General features: G+C 40.1%; 1 protein-coding gene across 9 annotated transcripts in view; it reads left to right on the top strand.

The window, feature by feature from the left end:
• MAP2 (microtubule associated protein 2) overlaps window positions 1-17,436 on the top strand; it is a 238,736-nt gene that overhangs the window by 25,856 nt on the left and 195,444 nt on the right. The window lies entirely within an intron of this gene.

Below are 17,436 nucleotides of genomic sequence, written 5' to 3'. Positions count from 1 at the left end.
ATTGTAGTGTTTATTGGTCTTTTTCCATACTCTCCGTAATCCACTCCCATCTTTCCCACAGCATTGGTTCTTTGGTCTCATCCTGTCGAATACCCTTATGTCCTGTCATTCCTACAGGCTGAGAAGCATAGCATATGGCTGGGCACTCTTTTCAAGAGGGGTGAAAAAGTAGTAAATGATGTTCATTAGCCTAAATATGGCAAGCAGCCTTGGATACCCAAAGAAGATGCTCATGTTGTTTTAACCTAACTATTACAGGGTCTAATTAAGTTTATATCAATTTAAATCAATTTGTATTTTATTTCCATTTGAAAGGGAGAGGCATTTTCTCCTTCAAATGTTGTATCTACTTCTTCTCCATGATCTTTGAATCACTGACTTGTCTGAAACCCTTGACATCACAAGGGGTAGTATATATTGGGAAACAAGGGGTTTATTTTAGTATAAATCAGGCTAGCCTAATAATTAGATTTTATGAGTAGAGAGAGGAAGGCAGTGAGACATCTGTGCTTTAATCCCCTTATGGTGATTTTCATAACAGAGAGAGCTAGATGAGGAGTCATGTTTGCACGGAGGACTAGTGAAGAGTTCTGTGACTGTGTTACTGCTGGGCTTTGCTTTGCACAGACACAACTGCTTTTACTTGTGCACATGCCATGTGGTTACTGTGTTGGCCAAGACCCGCTTCTAGCTGAAAACTGCCTCAGCTGCAAAGCTGTCAGCAGCAGTAATAGACACCCTTCCTATACAGTGGAAGCAGGTCGTAGAGATGTGCAGCAGATGTTGCTCACTGGTTAACAGATGCATTGAAAATCAGCTGTAAAACTGGATTTAGGATTTTGCAAATTGAGTTGAGCAAGGACAAGTGCTATTTGACAGTCTGTGTGCTTTAACAGAGAACTGTATTTCTATTACACCGAAGTTCTGTGAAAGAATAAAAGCCAAGGCTTGGAGTTCTGCTCTAAGAGATATGACACTGAATCACACCTGGACCATGGAAGGCAAGGCTTAGTCCTTGGTTTGTATATGAACTCCATTTGGGTGACCATGTCTGGCTAGCAAAGTAGCTGGGTACAGTTGTGAAAAGGATTCTGAAAGCTGGTGAGGTACTTTGGTTGAATTTCAGACCCTGCCTTTTAGATCGTGTGTAGGCATCAGGATAGATTATGCTGCAGTAGCACTGCTTTGCTTTTTTTTTTTTTTCCCCTTTAGTTTTGGAGGTGTATGGTGCAGGTACAGGGAGAGAGCTGGGCAAACACCAATGTCAGTGATGATTTTGTGAACCAAGAGCTCAAACAGTTTGTACCGGTCCACTTTGAGGCTTTCTCTCCAATACACCTAAAGTGAAATCAAACTTCATAGAGCGTAACATGCTGGAATGACCTTTTGAAGGTGGAAACTGGCTGAAAACAGGTGATGTGCCATACAGAGTGCACTTCCCACAACCAGGAGGTGAGGTAGAGTGGTGATGTGGCATTGTGCCAGTACCTTGTGGTTTTCCTCTCAAAAGTCTTTTGTTCCTTTTAAATATTTTTATTGTGTACTTCTGAAATATCATTTTGATCATTTGAGAATAAATGGAAATAAGGTGCTGTCATATACTGTGGGTACCCAAATGACTAAGAGTGGCTGTGCTGGCAGGAAAATGATGGAAGGATTAAGAAAAAACTCCTAAGTGAAATATCCCAGCTGTCCTAAGCAGTGAGACTGTAGTGTATGATAGAGGCAAACCCCCTGTGTATTTTGGAAAAGCACAGAATATAAAAGATGTAGCACTTAAATGTATAAAATATAAGGTAAAAACATGCATTTCTAAGAGATGCCTTATCTTTCCTTCTATTGATTCTCATGTGACAATGGAAAGGAAAGCTGTGGTCAGGTTCCCAGCTCTGCAGTGATGGCTCTGAGGAACATCCAGTTTTTCCTGCTGTGGTATCTGGGTGGGCTGCCCTCCGTTGTCTTTGTTGCTGACACGAGAGAGGTGCCATAAGAAAGAAGATGGAGGATGAATTATGACCATCTCTTCCATCCTGCTGTTGTACAGCACTAAGATTTTTTTTTTCTTTAAGCTGGTGAGGTTTGCCACTATAAGAAGGACTCCAGACTCTCATAGAAAAAATAACCCACCAAAGTACTGATATCTACCCCACCAAAGTACTGATATCTTCTCTAGTTTCAAAACATTTCTGTGGGATAGAGGGCAAGATGCTTGTCAAGCATCTGTTTGTGGTGAGTTTAACATCAACAACAAAGCAAGAGCAGAAGGACTGAATAAAATACCTTCTCCCTGGAGAGCTGCTGTTTTTAAACTCCTTTAGTGATTTGAACATAGGTTTTCCTGTAAAAACTTTGAGACGTTTGATAAAGAGGTTGAGGGATTTGCATTGGGGAAGCTCAGGATCTAAGGAATAATTATCAGGAACAGTATGTAAAATAGAAAACAAAGAACCTATATTTGAAAACTCTGCGTTTTGACTTTTGAATGCAAAAAGCAGGGTAAAAGAGCGTCTGGATAGCATTCTTTGCAATGTCTGATGTATGCAATGCTGAAGCGGTTTTCAGTTTGTCATGTTCTTTTAGGAGCTAATTTAGAAAAGAATCTGAAACATTTGTGTTTGGAAAAGTTTCAAAAATAGTATTTTAAAAATTATCTAGTAATATAAATTGCTCTTGTGGCAACAGGATCTTAACATTACTGATGTCTTATTTAAAAAATACAGTAGAGCATTGTTGCTGAAATTGATTCTGTGTACTGTAATGAAATGGCTTGAATAATATAAACAAACATTTCTGATAGGTTGAAAAAGATGGCAAACTTTCACCATCAAAATTTAGAGGAAATTAATTTTTTTCATTTTTGCAAATTTTTCTTTCTTTTGACTCAACTACTTTCATTTTCAAATTGTTTGAAATTCAGAAAATCTCAATTATCTACTGCTAGTCAAAAGAAAACAGGCAAGTCTGAAAATTAAAGCGATAAGAATCAAAATGGAAAGCTTTTTTTCCTGGTTTTACCTTACCAAGTAATAAATTTTTCCAAGATATAACCTGTGGTAATCTGCAGACAAGACATGATTAAAAAAGGTGTGTTCCCATGGCTGCTTTTTCTATCTGGATAAAATCAGACTCATGAAAAAATTCATCCATGTATTTGCTTGAATCTCTTAAATGAGTAAAATTGCAGTAAGCCAATTTGAGGAACAGCAACAAAAGAATAATATTTTTTGACTGCTGCTGAGGCATTCATATTAATTAGCCTTCTTGGTTACAGCATGATAGGCATGCAGAAAGATCTGAGATATTTCATTTTCTTTTTCCCTTGTGGTCATTGCAGAGAAAGGAGTCCTTTGTGCACCTCTTCTCAAAGACACTTGGAAGCACAGATACTGTTTTTAATATGATAATAAATAGAATTATGCCCTTTTTTTCCTGTACATTGCTGGAAAACAGCATTGAAGATTATATTATTGTCAAACAGATTGTCATATGAAAATTCTTTATTTCCCCTTGTTGTACACAGTTTGAATAAGTATTTTAGCTATTCCGGTTATTCTTCCGTTGCCATTGTCTAAATGCTGGATATAATCTATCTTTTGGAAATCGCACATAAAATTTGTGAGTTCTTCTGCTTCCTGTTAAAGTATAGTTCTTCTACATATGTTTTCCTGCAGCATTAGGCAATTTAGAGGTTTAGCTGCTTGTTATGGAGCATTTACTTTAGTAGATGAGCAAGGGTCTGGAAGATCAAGGGGAGATATTTGTAATGAGGGGAAGAAATTCAATGGCATCTTTTCTTGTGTTAAATATCTTAACAAAGATTAAATATTACTAACGGCTCTTGGTCATTATTAATTATTTTAATTGGGAAATTGTTATTTTGATGAACTTGAAACTTTTGTAAAAGTATTTTAAAGAAAAGTTGAAGTATTTTGCTTGCAAGTTAAATAAGAGTAAAATTATCCACACACCCCCAGAAGGAATGCAGGTTTTATTTATAATTTTCCACAGAAGCTCCAGCATTACACACAACCAGTAAGCTGTTAATAGTTTATTTGATTACAGGATTAGCTGAGCCACAACCACTTTATTGCTGTTATTTTCCCTTTGGAGGCTGTTTCTGCAAGAGGCGGTTGCCTTCCCATGTGTTCAGCAGCCACCTCTGCACAGGATGCCTTTCTGTGCTGGCAGGGCACTACCATTGGCCACGGCCTGGGCCTACTCTACTGCCCACTCTGTTGTGCTGAAGCAGATCTGTACTTGTCCCCAGCACGATGGAAGTGGAAAATCTCGGAGTAGGGCAGGCCCCCACACTGGGATTCTGTACAGTTTTCCCTGGCTCAAATCTGGATGTATTTGGTAGTCATCCAAAAGCTGCTGCCATGTGTTTAACTGGACAGCTGTGATCTCTGCTCTTGTAAATCCACAGGGATTTTCCAGGCGTCTGGGAAGGGAGGAGCAGAGAGGATATCCATCTTGTGGTTCTGCAGAGAAGCAGCCAGTACGATATTTTGAGGAGGGTGTGTGTGTATAACCTCCTTAGTGGATCAGTTGCAAAGTGTCCAAACTAGATACATGCAAGCAAAAGATCCTCTCTGTGCAGCAGTCTTTTCCCATCTTACTTGTAGAAATACCTTAGATTTTGCTTGATGAATTGAGTGTGGTCAAATAATATGGTTTATAATCCCCAGTTATAGATCTTATTTTGGATATAACTAGTACTATGGGTCCTTTAACCCTCTTCAAAAGGGACTGAATATTTGAAGTATGCCTTTTTTGAAAGGTGATTAGGAATTTGCATTTTGTGGTCTGTCCAGATGCTACCATGTTTCAAAAATTTCTACCCAAAACTAAGAAGTCTGAAAAATTGGTCTAACACAGCCATTATCTTGAAAAGGCAGAGTAATTTTATTAATTTATTTTCTAAATAAATCCTTTACTGTAATGGATTCCATATGTGCCATGTTTAGCAGGACTTTTCTAAAGAAATCCTTAGAAGTAAAGAATTAAAATGATTCGGAGACTGACTGTATGGGTGAATATTTTAAGTGTTGAATGAGAACCAAAACTGCTGTCCTGGACAGGTAAGAATAATAAAAGCAAAGCTCTCAGTTCACATCATTGAAGATAACACTGGATAAAATGACGAGAATGCTTTTCCTGTAAAGGTTCATGTGGAAATAAATAAAAACCTCAGGAACAATTGATTCTCTTTTTTTATTTACCGATTTCTTATTCTTGAGGGAAGGGAAGAATGAAAACGGTGCTCACTGATGGGTATAGCGAGGTGTATTCTCTTTGCTTGATTTTGTTTACCTTGTTTAATTTTTTATTTATGATCTCAGTTGAGAAGTTGCTTTGATTCTATGCCTTGTCTTAAGGCTTATGTTGCTGAGTACATGTGAATGAAAGCAAGTACACAAGCTGTGACCACACAACCACATCTTGTGTGCTGAAGGCATAGTTGGTGGTTGTGCTTGCCCACAGTACTGCTTTGTTCTGCTGCAGTGATGTTGGGGCTGCCGTGCTATCATCATAGCTTCCTCTGCTGTGCCTAGAGCACGTGTGTCATCTGTATTTCAGAAGATCTGTTCACAGTGCTCAAGTGACTTGTAAATAACAGCAGGTGCTGAAGCTTTCTCTTACTGGGGATGTTCTGGCTTTTGATTCAACATTTACCAAATGTTCTCTCCTTAGGGAAAAATTATCTGGTTCCTTGGTTCTGTTACCATTACTGCTGGCATATTTACCATTGAGCTGGAGACAGTGCAAAATAGGCTTCAGCCTTAAAGACATCATCAACTCAAAGTACCCATGTGTGTAACCATGATTGCATTTGACTTGAGTGCTCTTTGATAACTGTTGCTTGGTAATTTGCTCTATCAAATGCTCTTTCTTTCATGGTCAAGTGCAGAAAAGTCCTATGTGAAGTAATTATGGCTATGCAGTGTTATCTGTAGGGCTTTCGCACAGAAATTTGGCCTCTCAGGTGCACACATCCTGTGTCTGCCTGAGGGCTACGGATGGCAGGACTTTGCAGTAAGATGATGGGGAAAGTAATTTTTGTATTAAACTGTGAGTGTTTGTATCTTGAGCTTTGTTAAGGTGGAACAGTTGACGTGAGATGTCAGTGCTAAGCAGGGAAGAGAAATCATGGGGCTTGCGAAGAAAAAAAAAAACCCCAGAGGATGTTGTGCCTTATTTGTTCAATGGTGATGATGGTCCCCCTCCGCTGTTACAGTGTTTGGCTTACATGTTCTTTGGGACTTCTGGAAGCAGTAGAAAAAAAAGTGTTGACAAGGACTACAGTAGCTAGCCTTACACTGGCATATTGCTATAGTTAAGTGATGTAGGGAAGGGAAAGGTACTTGAGGATTGCAAGAGAACAGTGGGAAATGGGAGGGAAAAATGTATTTGCAGAGCAACCTGCAGAGGATTGGAACCTCTAGAAGACATTCTGGAACAGTGTAATTTGACCTGGTAGATGACAAGGAGTACTTAAGCACTGAGTATCCTAGCCAAAGACAGCTGATTTTAACACTGATGATGAGTGTTGAAGTAACCATCTATATCAGGGTTTCTTAATGAGCACGTGCCTCCTGGTGTCTTCTGTGATTTTCATGCTGGGGCTGTGTGTATCCTACAGTATTTCTGAGATCAGTGTGTGTGGGTAAGGTTCCACTCTTAACAGAAGAGGGAAGGAGATGGGAAAACTCACGAGAGCTGGACAGGAAGAACATACATTTACTTGCTCTATATAGTTTTCAAATTAATTGGCACCCTGTAGAATCTTGCCCGAGTGTCCTGGGGAGTGTCCACTTCAGTTTGCCTTGGCCAAAGGTGTCCAGCTACCCAAATCCAATGTGTGTCTCAGTAATGTTACTCAAGGACAGTGATGGAAGGATGACAGTAGGAAGTGATTTGCCTGCATTCCTGAAAGATTTTGAAATGCTGCACAGTAAATTGGGAGGAGTGAGCACGAGAGGAAGCCTAAAACATAAAGTAAGTGTAATGCAGACAGAAACTAAAAATTGGATGATAGGACCTGCCAGTAAGGGAGCAAAACCATTTCTGAAGAACTGTACACTCACTGTATATGGCAGAGAAAAACTAGCTCAAATGTGGAGGGGCGCAGTGAGACTGCAAAGTAGTAATTAAGCCACGTTTCCTTTAACTCACGTATGTTCAAAGGTCTGTTCAGCAGGGTCAAAGTGGGCTATTGGAGACAGAGGCTCACTAGAGGGGAGCAGCAAGACGAGGTCAAGTGTCCAGTGACCGAACAGTCAACGATGGGGTTTCTGAGCTCAACCTTTAATATGAGGTGCCTGTACTTAAATTTAGAGACTGGTATTGCACCTAGGAAATGATTTATCTTTGCATTGAGCTCTTGCAGCTGTACCTCTGTGGACCACTGTGGTGGTGTCCACCAAGTCATAACATCACTCCCCCTCCCAAACTGGACAGGAGAAGTGAGAGAGAGAGAGAGAGAGAGAGAGTTTGTGAGTCAGGATAAGGACAGAGAAATCACTCAGCAATTAGCATCACGGGCAAAACAGACTCAGCTTGGGGAGAAAAAGGTTTGATTAAAGGAACAATAAGAACAGGGAGATGAGAAATAAAACGAAACCTTAAAAAAACCCCTCCTTCTTCCCAGGATTCTCCTTCCTTTCCTCTCAGCAGCACAGGGGATGGGGGTTGCAGTCAGTTCATTACAGATGGACTTTGCTGCTGCTTCTCAGGGGGAGGCATCCTCTCACTTCCCACTGCTACAGTGTGGGGTCCCTCCCACGGGAGACAGTCCCTCATGAACTTCTCCAGTGTGGGTCCTTCCCTTGGGATACAGTTCTTTATGAACTGCTCCAGCATGGGACCTCCCACGGGGGCAGCTCCTCACACCCTGCCCCAATGTGGGTCACTCACAGGGAGAACAGTCCTTCAGGTACCGACTGCTCCAGCCTGAGTCCCTCACAGGATCACAAGTCCTGACAGCAAACCTGCTCTGGCCTGGGCTCCTCTCTCCTCACAGGCTCCCAGGTCTTGACAGGAACATGCTCCAGGGTGAGCTTCCCACGGAGTCACAGCCTCCTTCAGGCATCCACCCACTCCGGCGTGGGATCCTCCCTGGGCTTTGAGTGGATCTCTGCTCCCTGGTGGCCTCCATGGACTGCAGGGGCACAGCTGCCTCACCATGGGCTGCACCACAGGTCACAGGAGAGTCTTTCTTTCAGGGCCTAAGCACCCTCCTCCCCTTCCTTCTCCACTGACCTTGGTGTCTCCCTGTTGCTGCTGCAGTTTAGCAACTGTGCAACAACTTTTTCTTTCTCCAATATGTTATTCACAGAGGCATTACCTCAGTCACTAATTGGCCAGGCCTGGGTCAACAGCAGGGTCTATCTTAGAATTGACTGGCTCTAGCCCTATAAGCTACAGGGGAAGCTTCTGGCAGATCTCTGTTTAAAGAAGCGACTCCTGTAGGCCCCCCACTACCAAAATCCTGGCTCAGGCAAAACAACTACAGCCACATATAAGTAGTTCTGCTTATGGTTTGACATTGATGCATATGAGGAGACTGCAGCCATTAGTACAGGCTTTGCATAGAAGTTATTTGGCTTCTGAAGTCCTTTTCTAGTTGTGTTGTCCTCTGCATTGCTCTGTTAATAATCTTATTGGTGCTTTTGGAAACCTCTGTGATTGATGGCAAGCAGTGTTAAGGGATTAATGAGTTGAACTGAATATTTTGTGATTTCTTGAAGTATCAACATTGGCATGCAGCAGCACAGTGCTAATTATCTTGATTCAGCCTTTGGCAGCCAGGACAAGGCATTATCCTGAGATAAAGTGCACTTTAGCCACTGCAGAAGGACTCACTGTCAGTTACTGTGGTACAAGATTAAAAAAAATGAAATCTCTTTTGAAAGTGGGACCATGAGTATATGCTTTGCAGGTAAAAGTTGACACAGCACAAAGGCTCAAATAGGTCTGCTCTTGGTTTTACCTCACAGAATGGAAACAATTATGCGGATTCAATGGCAGTTTTGTGCTTGTGGGAGCCAGGCTCAGAAAATACTGGTAGAACCTCCTATAATTGAATAGGATGTTTAATTTTCAATATATTTGCTCTTAAGATGTTTGTGTCCTGTCTGCCTTTCCTTTTCGACCTTCCCTATCCTTTTCTTTAAAAAAAAGTTATTGTAATTACTCTATGTGTACATATCAGTACAGACACATCCATGCACATATGCATACTCAAATATTGAGAACCAGAACATGTGCAACTTTGATAAACCCTCTGCTGTCTTTGGTATGGGTTCTGAATATAATTACTTCGAGTGGCCTCTGCCTGTGTGGTTAGTTTAACATTATATGCCCTGTCAGACACCTTCTCTGTCTCAAATCAACCCATGGTCTAGAGTTTTGACAAGTGTGGTCTAATTTAGTTAATGCTGTAGCTGTAATTGCTTGCTCCCAAGTACTTCCCGTCTATATTTTTAAAAAATAAACTGTCAAAGAGACTATTCCAGAACCAAAATGTGTCAGCAGAAATGTTGCATGGGATCCCTTGATCCCTGTGCGTGCTACATTTTGGTTTTACAAATGATTATGTGGCCGGACCCACTGAGGTTAGTAGGACTGCTTGTGAGTTTAAGGACTGCTTCCAAGAATTACAGCTTGCTGTGTTCAAGCCCAATTTTTTGTTTTTTACTCATAAGAATGGTTGCCACAGTGGTCAGTTTAGGACTGTTGGAGCAGTTTTCTGAGTATCTGCTTTGAGTGAGCAGCGTCTATTAAATAAAAACTCTCCATTCTGAAGGCCCTTTGAACCTTTGACAATCTCGACCTTGAAAAAAAACTGGGGATGGATTATATATGTAGCATTTTGAAATGTACTGAGACAACCTCTTTGCTCAGCACCTATAATTACAAACAGTGTTGTGATACTGAATAGAGGGTTTTAAAACATCACATCGAAAGCTCCTCATTAATTATGTTACTGAGTGTCAGCCCTTTTAATAAACGAAAAAATGTGTTCTTCTGTGGTCGAAATACAAATACAATAGAGATAATGTTACTTCCCAAGAAAGGATTATTCAAAACTAGAATGATGTATGTGCCTACTAATTAAAAGTTAATAAAGCTGTAAAAATTGAATTTATGAGCCAGATTTGAATCAGTTTGCTATTGTTGGTCGTGACTTCAGTCTCTGGGTGAGACTCACAGAAATCCCTGTTGTGTGTCCTTGTCATCCTTGATTAACGTTCAGGCTGAGTAGTTCATGTGCTGTTTCAATGATGCCACTGTCATTCATACAGGGATTAGGAGGCTACTAAAGACTTAGTATTTATATATTTTATTCAGAATTTTAAAAAACCCCTTATTTAGATAGCTTTTCTTAATGAATTCCAAGTTCTGTACACTTCCACATATGTTTCTAGTATGACTGTGGGAAAAGATTGAGTGCGAGTCAGCCCTTGTGGCTTAAGATAGTGCCTCTTTTGTCATGTTGCAGCACAAAGTGTTACTCAGATTCTTAATGCACTTGACCTCAGTTACATCTAGATGATGTACCACAGACTGAAAAAGCTGTTAAAGGAACCTTTAACATTGCTGAGTCAAATGGCTCATTTCAGGAAATACTGGAATAAAGGGTGTTTGTGCAGTCTTTGTAGCAACCTTCTGCATACATATTATAAAGCAGTCTTTAATTATGGGATCACATTATTATTTGTTTCCACAGAACTCCTGCCTCATTAAGTGTGTGGTATGGATGTTTCTCCATTTGGGAACAGCCAGTCAGTGACTTCATTTTTCTTCTGCATTTCATTGCATGTCTTCATTCTTTTTGTTTTATACAAGCTGTTTAAAACTGTTCTGAAAATACCGACTTCTATTTTAGTCATTCTTAGATTATCTTGCATGTTTAGGAATTTGGATTTCAGAACCTTGCAGTGAAATTGAGGTGCACTTGCACTTTAGAGGTGAAACAAACTTTTAAAGTCCACGTAACCCTACTTGTAGGTGTCCAGAGGAAGCTACTCAGGTTCATTCTGGAGTCATCAGTTCTCTGCTCTGACCTCGTTTGAGCAGTTTTGGCATGAAGATGCTGGTAGGACACCAGACCATGGACAGAGACTGGGAAACAAATAGTTGTCTAAGGCATCCTGCTTTGACTCCAAGGTGATCCTTTTCACATCTGCACTCTACTTTCCCCATCCCCAGCTCTTACTTTATTATGTGCCTTTGAGTTGTGATGTTCTACAGATAACCTGTGCATCAGGAAGCAGAAGTTCAAACTGCTCAGAAAAGTTAACTTTTTAACTTATTTTTATTTTTTTAAATTATCTAGAATGGCAATGTCTTTGTAGATTATTCAGGGTTCATATTTACAAAATCAGCCCATTTGAGGGACCAGTCTTTAAGATTACCACCAATTGAATTGATCTATTATTTTAATAAGAAACATGCTTCTCCAAAGTAATCCTCTATGCGTGTTGCACTTAGAAACTATAGAATAACTTTTTTATTGATTTCAGATATTAATACCTTAAATTAAACTTGATGTTTAGGAATGAGTGTCATCTACCATGTTGTTTTTCTTATCTGTACTCCTGCATTATGTTGTTGTTTGGTTTGCTGATTGGTGAAAGGAAGCTGTCTATGGGATTCTGAGGTAGTTTCTCTCAACTGTCAGCCCTTAACTAGGGCAGCTTGTGGACTTTTCACAGTCATGTAGCTGCTGTCAGCTGTTTACCCTTAGCATCAGCTGAGGCTGTGTGACAGATGTCACAGAATCTTAAGGGTTGGAAGGGACCCCAAAAGATCATCTACTCCAACTCCCCTGCCAGAGCAGGACCACCTGTGTCATCTGAGTTGAGGTCTCTGAGTGGTTTCAAAGATTTTCTTGTGAACTTGCAGTACAGAACTTAATCTCTTTGTGCCTCAGTTACTCTTCTGTACTGGGATAACTAATCCTTTGCCATACTGTATAAAAATTAAGAAGATGAAAATTGTAGACTGGGAAGTGTTTGGACATTAAAATAGTAGCAGCCTATACGACAGAAGGAGACTGTTCATTTAATGCTTCCTCTTGAAAAGTTGTGATTGGAAGAGCTGAGTGTGGTAATATGGTTGGCAAGTGGTGGACAGTGGTGAAGCTATGATTTACTTTGTGGGCTTAGGGCCAGTTGTTGTGAGAGTAATGGGAGAAACACTTAAAAACTTGTTTTAGGAAGAAAATGGGAAAGTGTAGATTCTCTTGCAGCAGAAAAAAAGCAAACAGAATTTTCATCACTGTAGAGAAAGGAACAACTCACAGTGTTGTTCTGTGAGACATATGTTCAAGACAGATCCTTAGCTACTGTGAATCAGTGGCATTCCCTGGCATTTTGGTAGAACTATGCTGATCCATCCTAACTAGGACTCAGGCTTTTGAGTATGAAACCTCATGGAAGAAGAAAAAAATTTCAGGCAATTCTGTCCTTGCAGAAAGCTTCCAAACATGTTATTTCTGATAATGTTGACACCAACAAATTGAAAATTGACCAAGCGGCTAATAAAAGGCTGTGGTTTAATTTTTCTTGCAACTGTATAGATCCTGAATAAACTTCCTGGAAATCAACATTGCTATGAGGAAGACGTTGCCTGTGAATGATAATAGGAAGTAATTCAGAATTTGTAGGTTCATACTAACATGAATTGTCATGAGAGGATAAAGACTTTACTTGAATAAGAGCAGTATTAGAGCAGCCCTGATTGTCCTTGAAAGGTTTTGTTTTTACATATTTTCTTGCCCTGTTGGTACCCTTGTTCATTTGAAAATGTGTTCAAGCATTAAAAAGTGGCAAAAGGATAACAGGATCAAAGATCCAAACAGAAGCTTTGAGGTTCTGTCACTGCAGAAGTACCAACAGTGCACAATGAACTTTTGGTGTGAATTCTTGTCCCTGAAACTGGGAGATGAAAGTTGAAAGGGTATGTGCTCTGTATAGCTCCCAGGAAACTATGCTCTCAGCTTCCATTAACGATATTGAATGCATATCTGTTCCTTTTTGGCACAGCAGGGAAGATGCCCCACAGATCTATTACTTTACTGTGTTTTCAGCTCTGAGCTGTAGATGATTTTTCATGTGTAAACAATCTAAAATATTCTGGAGTTTTAGAACTCGTTAAACTTTTAATTTCATGAAATGTAGTAAGAGGGGCTAGCAAAAGTCTTGTTCCAACTAGAGAGAAAGTGAGCTTCAAAATTTCTGGCTTTTTAAAGAAATAGAAGATGCATTTGTTCTTTCTTAACACAGTGGGCTGCAACAGTAGGCTTCAAATGTGAACCTCAATTAATTGTGAATTAATTGTTAATTGTGAATTAGCCTAAGTGTATTTTCAGGGACAAGACCTTCAGAGTACATCCACAGCTCCTGCTGCTCAGCTTTGTCCCATGCAGGCAAGCAAACCATGAAAAAACTTGGACTATCCATTTTCTGCAGTGGGCAGATCTAAGAAAGGTAAATGCACAAGGCTGGAAGGAATTGCAAGAGATACAATGCAGACCTTGGTTATGGTCACAGCTTCCCTGAGATACATTGCTGTCCCATTAACCTGTCTCTTTTTGACTGTTCAGTGAAGGTGGTGTACAGCTTCAGTAGGTTCCTGATTTAGTTCGATTAGCCTAAATCTCTTTTCTGAGTCTTTCAGACATGATGAACAACTGCTAGCTTTATACTCTGGATTATTATCTCCTACGTTAAGGCATGTCTGTGTTGCAGACAATAGTTAACAGTACGAGGTTGATGTCAGTGACGGAAGAGCTCTGGAAAATCTGTGGAAGCTGAATATCCAGTTGTTCACTTCGCTTTTCTGTGGGGTGTGACATGCCTCCACCTAAGAGTCAGCACAGCAGGGAGGAATGTGGGTTTGTACTACAGCTTCTCCTGCACAAAGTCATCTGCTTGAGCTCAGCCCGTTGGTCTTGAGCTAAGATGTTGGCAGATGAAGCTGTGTGCTGAAATGTTTCTTTTTGCTGCTTCTACAGCAGCACTGCTACAGCACTTTGCACATTATCACAGAATCATAGAATGTTAGGGGTTGGGAGGGACCTTTAGAGATCATCTAGTCCAACCCCCCTGCAGAAGCAGGTTCACCTAGACCAGGTTACATTGTTTCATGGTATCAGTTTTGGATGACTTTGGACTTCATGAAGTACTTGTAAACTCTTTCTACTCAGTGTTTTTCTTCTTGCCAGTCACACAAAATTTTGCAAAGAAGTGAGCCTCAGATTGAGCCCTCTAAGGACTCATTCAAAGCCTTGAAGAGTATAGTGTGCCTGTGGTGCCCTTTTACCAGTAAATGTGCTATACTCTAACAGAAAACTAGGTTTGTCAGTTTGTCTTGGTCGTTTCTTTACAGAAGCAGATTTGCTGATTTTGATAATCTAACCATCTTTCAGATATTTGTAATTGTATAATGATTTGTTTCAGGGATCTGGGTTAGACTGACAGGTCTGTAGTTCTCTAGTTTCCATCATCTTTTGTTTTGATGGTGATCCTGTGCTTGCCTTTGGGCTGTGCTTTAGGATTTCCATCACATCCGATGACTTCACAGTGTCAGTGGTTTCATCTATTCATGTTTCATTGTTTTGTTTTGATACTTCTTTTTTTTTTAACATAATTAAAAAAATGTACTTTAATTTCATCTGTATCAGCTGATTTACCTACATGAGTCTCTTCTTAATATTTTTTAAACATATCTCTGTTTTAGTTAGCACTGTAGTTACTTGATGTCCCAGCTTTCTTTTGCCGCAGAATTGTTCACTTTTGCATCTTTATTCCATCTCCAGCACTTGTAGCTTTCCTGCACTTTCATGGCTTTCCTTGAAGCCTTGCTGATCTGTGCAGAGTCGCATAAAATCTGGTTTTGGGGTTTTTTTTGAGATTCACTATCCTTAATCTGCTGCAGTCATTCCTTCTTTCTGTTGGAACAATTGATGGTGTCATTACCCAATTCACCTTCTGCCTTCAGATTTTCAAACTGTTTCTCCCTTTCAGCCAAGCCAACTCCGTCTTCTGAAATGAAACATACCTAGGGTGTTAGAAGATCTTGATGTGTCCAACTTGTGCCAGTGGATGTTTTGAATAAGCACAACTGTCTTCATAGCATGTGCCCCTCTCTCAGGGCTGATGTAGGCTGAAAGATCGGAAATACTGGACAGCTTTATTTTCCTGTTTCATGTTACAGGAAAACTGTTAGTGAAAGACTTTGCTAACCATCTGTGTGACTACTTGCAGGAACACTGACTTCACATAAAAGCTGACAGCATTAGCAAATGTCACTGTAGTTACAGAAAAGGGGTAGATAAATTATTCAATATATGTTCTTTAAAAACAGCTCCTGATTTTACTAGCCCTTCAGAAGACAAAATGCCAACATGTAGCAATGTTAACTGTGTTTTCTCTGAGTCAGACAGTTGGCATGGTACTTCATTTATTAGTAGTGTTTTCCTAAATGTATCCTAGGTGTTCACCACAGGCTGCATGAGTCAGGGCTGTGATTCTGAAAATCTTGAGATTCCTAAAGCAGAATTAACTGAGTGTAACTATAGCAAAACAGTAAATGGGTGTCTGGTTGATGTTTCATAGCCATGTTTTCTTGCTAGCAACAAGTCTCTTTCCCTTTTATCATGACCCAAGATACTAGGATATGAGTATAGAGTCTCTCAAGAAATAAACATTGGGAATCAGACCTTAAAGGTACCAGAAGTTGTGTTTGCTGAGAGTGCCAAGGTGGTGTGTTTGTCCATCATATAGTCATCAGAAGCTTTATAAAAGGGATCTTGCTGGTATAATCCCTGTTAATCTCTTTCTTTTGAATATGAACTGGGAGCGCCTCAGAAATTAGGAGATGCTGAGTGAGGTTTTGCTCAAGAGGGGAATATTATGGGTGAGTTGTTAGATGATTTTGTTTTGCTGACCATTATTAACAGTGTATGGACAAGTAGCATCTTCCTAAAGAATGTCAAATCTTTGGTGCATGACACTTCACCTGGGGGTGAGGCCTTAGACAAATCTCATTTAGCAAGTCTGACTGGCTTAGAGCTGGTTTCCTTCTCAGACATATGGAATTAACTAAAGATAATAGGGACCACGCCTGGCCAGGATATTGTAAGAACTGACTTTTCATTTTCTGGTGTTGAGAACCATGAAGAAATAGTTGATCTTCAGTTTTCTTCTGCGTTTCTCCTTGTTATACCTCCACCTTTATCCTCAGTTATGACAGCAGTGTGCAATCTAGACTTTGTCTTTTATACTTTCTGAAAGTTACTCTATGCTTACAAGCAGGAGGTAGGGATGCTGTCCTTGCACTTTGCTGATGATTCAGCTACTGCCCCAAATGAACTTTGGCAAGGCACTGAATCTGCCCTTCAGTGCCTTTTCATTTTTAAAGTTGATGAAGTCAGAGACAAGACTGCCATTGCTTTTGATGACAGTCCCTGTGCTCATGAATGCAGTGAGACATAGCAAAGTTGACTAAAAGTGTAATGTGCCTTTACTCCTGCTGGTATTTATCTTCATCCCACTCGCCTCCTGTCACATAGCAAGCACCTTACATAGCTTTTTTTAACTGTGATTTTTTTTTTTTTTTGTTACCCACATTCTGTCAGAAATTAATTCTGCAGGTAGGATGCATGATCAGAATATTTATTTCTGATTATTGGTGATAGTAGAAGAAAGTGGTCTATTTGCTGACTGTTGACTTGAAGCTGGGAGAAGTCTGTTGTCTCTCCTTGGGCAGTTCAATGAAATTTGTAAATACCAACAATTTACACTTCATAAGTGCTTCACCCCTGCCCAGTCTTCCCCAAGATTTGCAATAGTAATTAAACCTCATTTATGCTGTTATGATGATATTATACTCGTAAGATATGGTAGTAACTAGAGCACAAAGTAGTTAAGGATGTGCCCCAGGTCATGCAATAAACAGTTGTCACATCAGAGAGAGAATTTTCTCTGTGACTGCTCAGCAGCACTTCCCCATTGCAGCTTTTCTGGGGTACATGATATTCAGTTACATGATGTTCAGTGTATAGGTCCCATCAGTCTGGTCTGCAGCCTGTGAGCACATAATTTTTTACTGTACAGTATAACTGTGGGATTTGTGGAAATGAGGAAGCTTTTGGTAAATTAACTCATATTATCTACATTCTTTGTTTGCAGACTCCTTATGCTTTTGATTACTGCTGTTATCATCTCTTGTATTTGTTTTTGGTGAATAACCCCTGGTGAATGTAGATACCTGAAAGGTCTTCTGCCTGCAGGTCTCCTCCTTTCTGCAAAGGAAGAAGAGGTTTAGTTGCTCCTGTGAAACTGATCCTAACAGAAAATATCTGTATGTTTCAGTGCAATCTGCTTTTTGGTGGTTATGAACTTTATATGAGGCACTCTGAAGGCC

Source organism: Colius striatus, chromosome 9 (genome assembly GCF_028858725.1).
Source record: "Colius striatus isolate bColStr4 chromosome 9, bColStr4.1.hap1, whole genome shotgun sequence".
NCBI classification, from domain to species: domain Eukaryota; kingdom Metazoa; phylum Chordata; class Aves; order Coliiformes; family Coliidae; genus Colius; species Colius striatus.
This window is presented reverse-complemented; position numbering and strand designations above follow the sequence as displayed.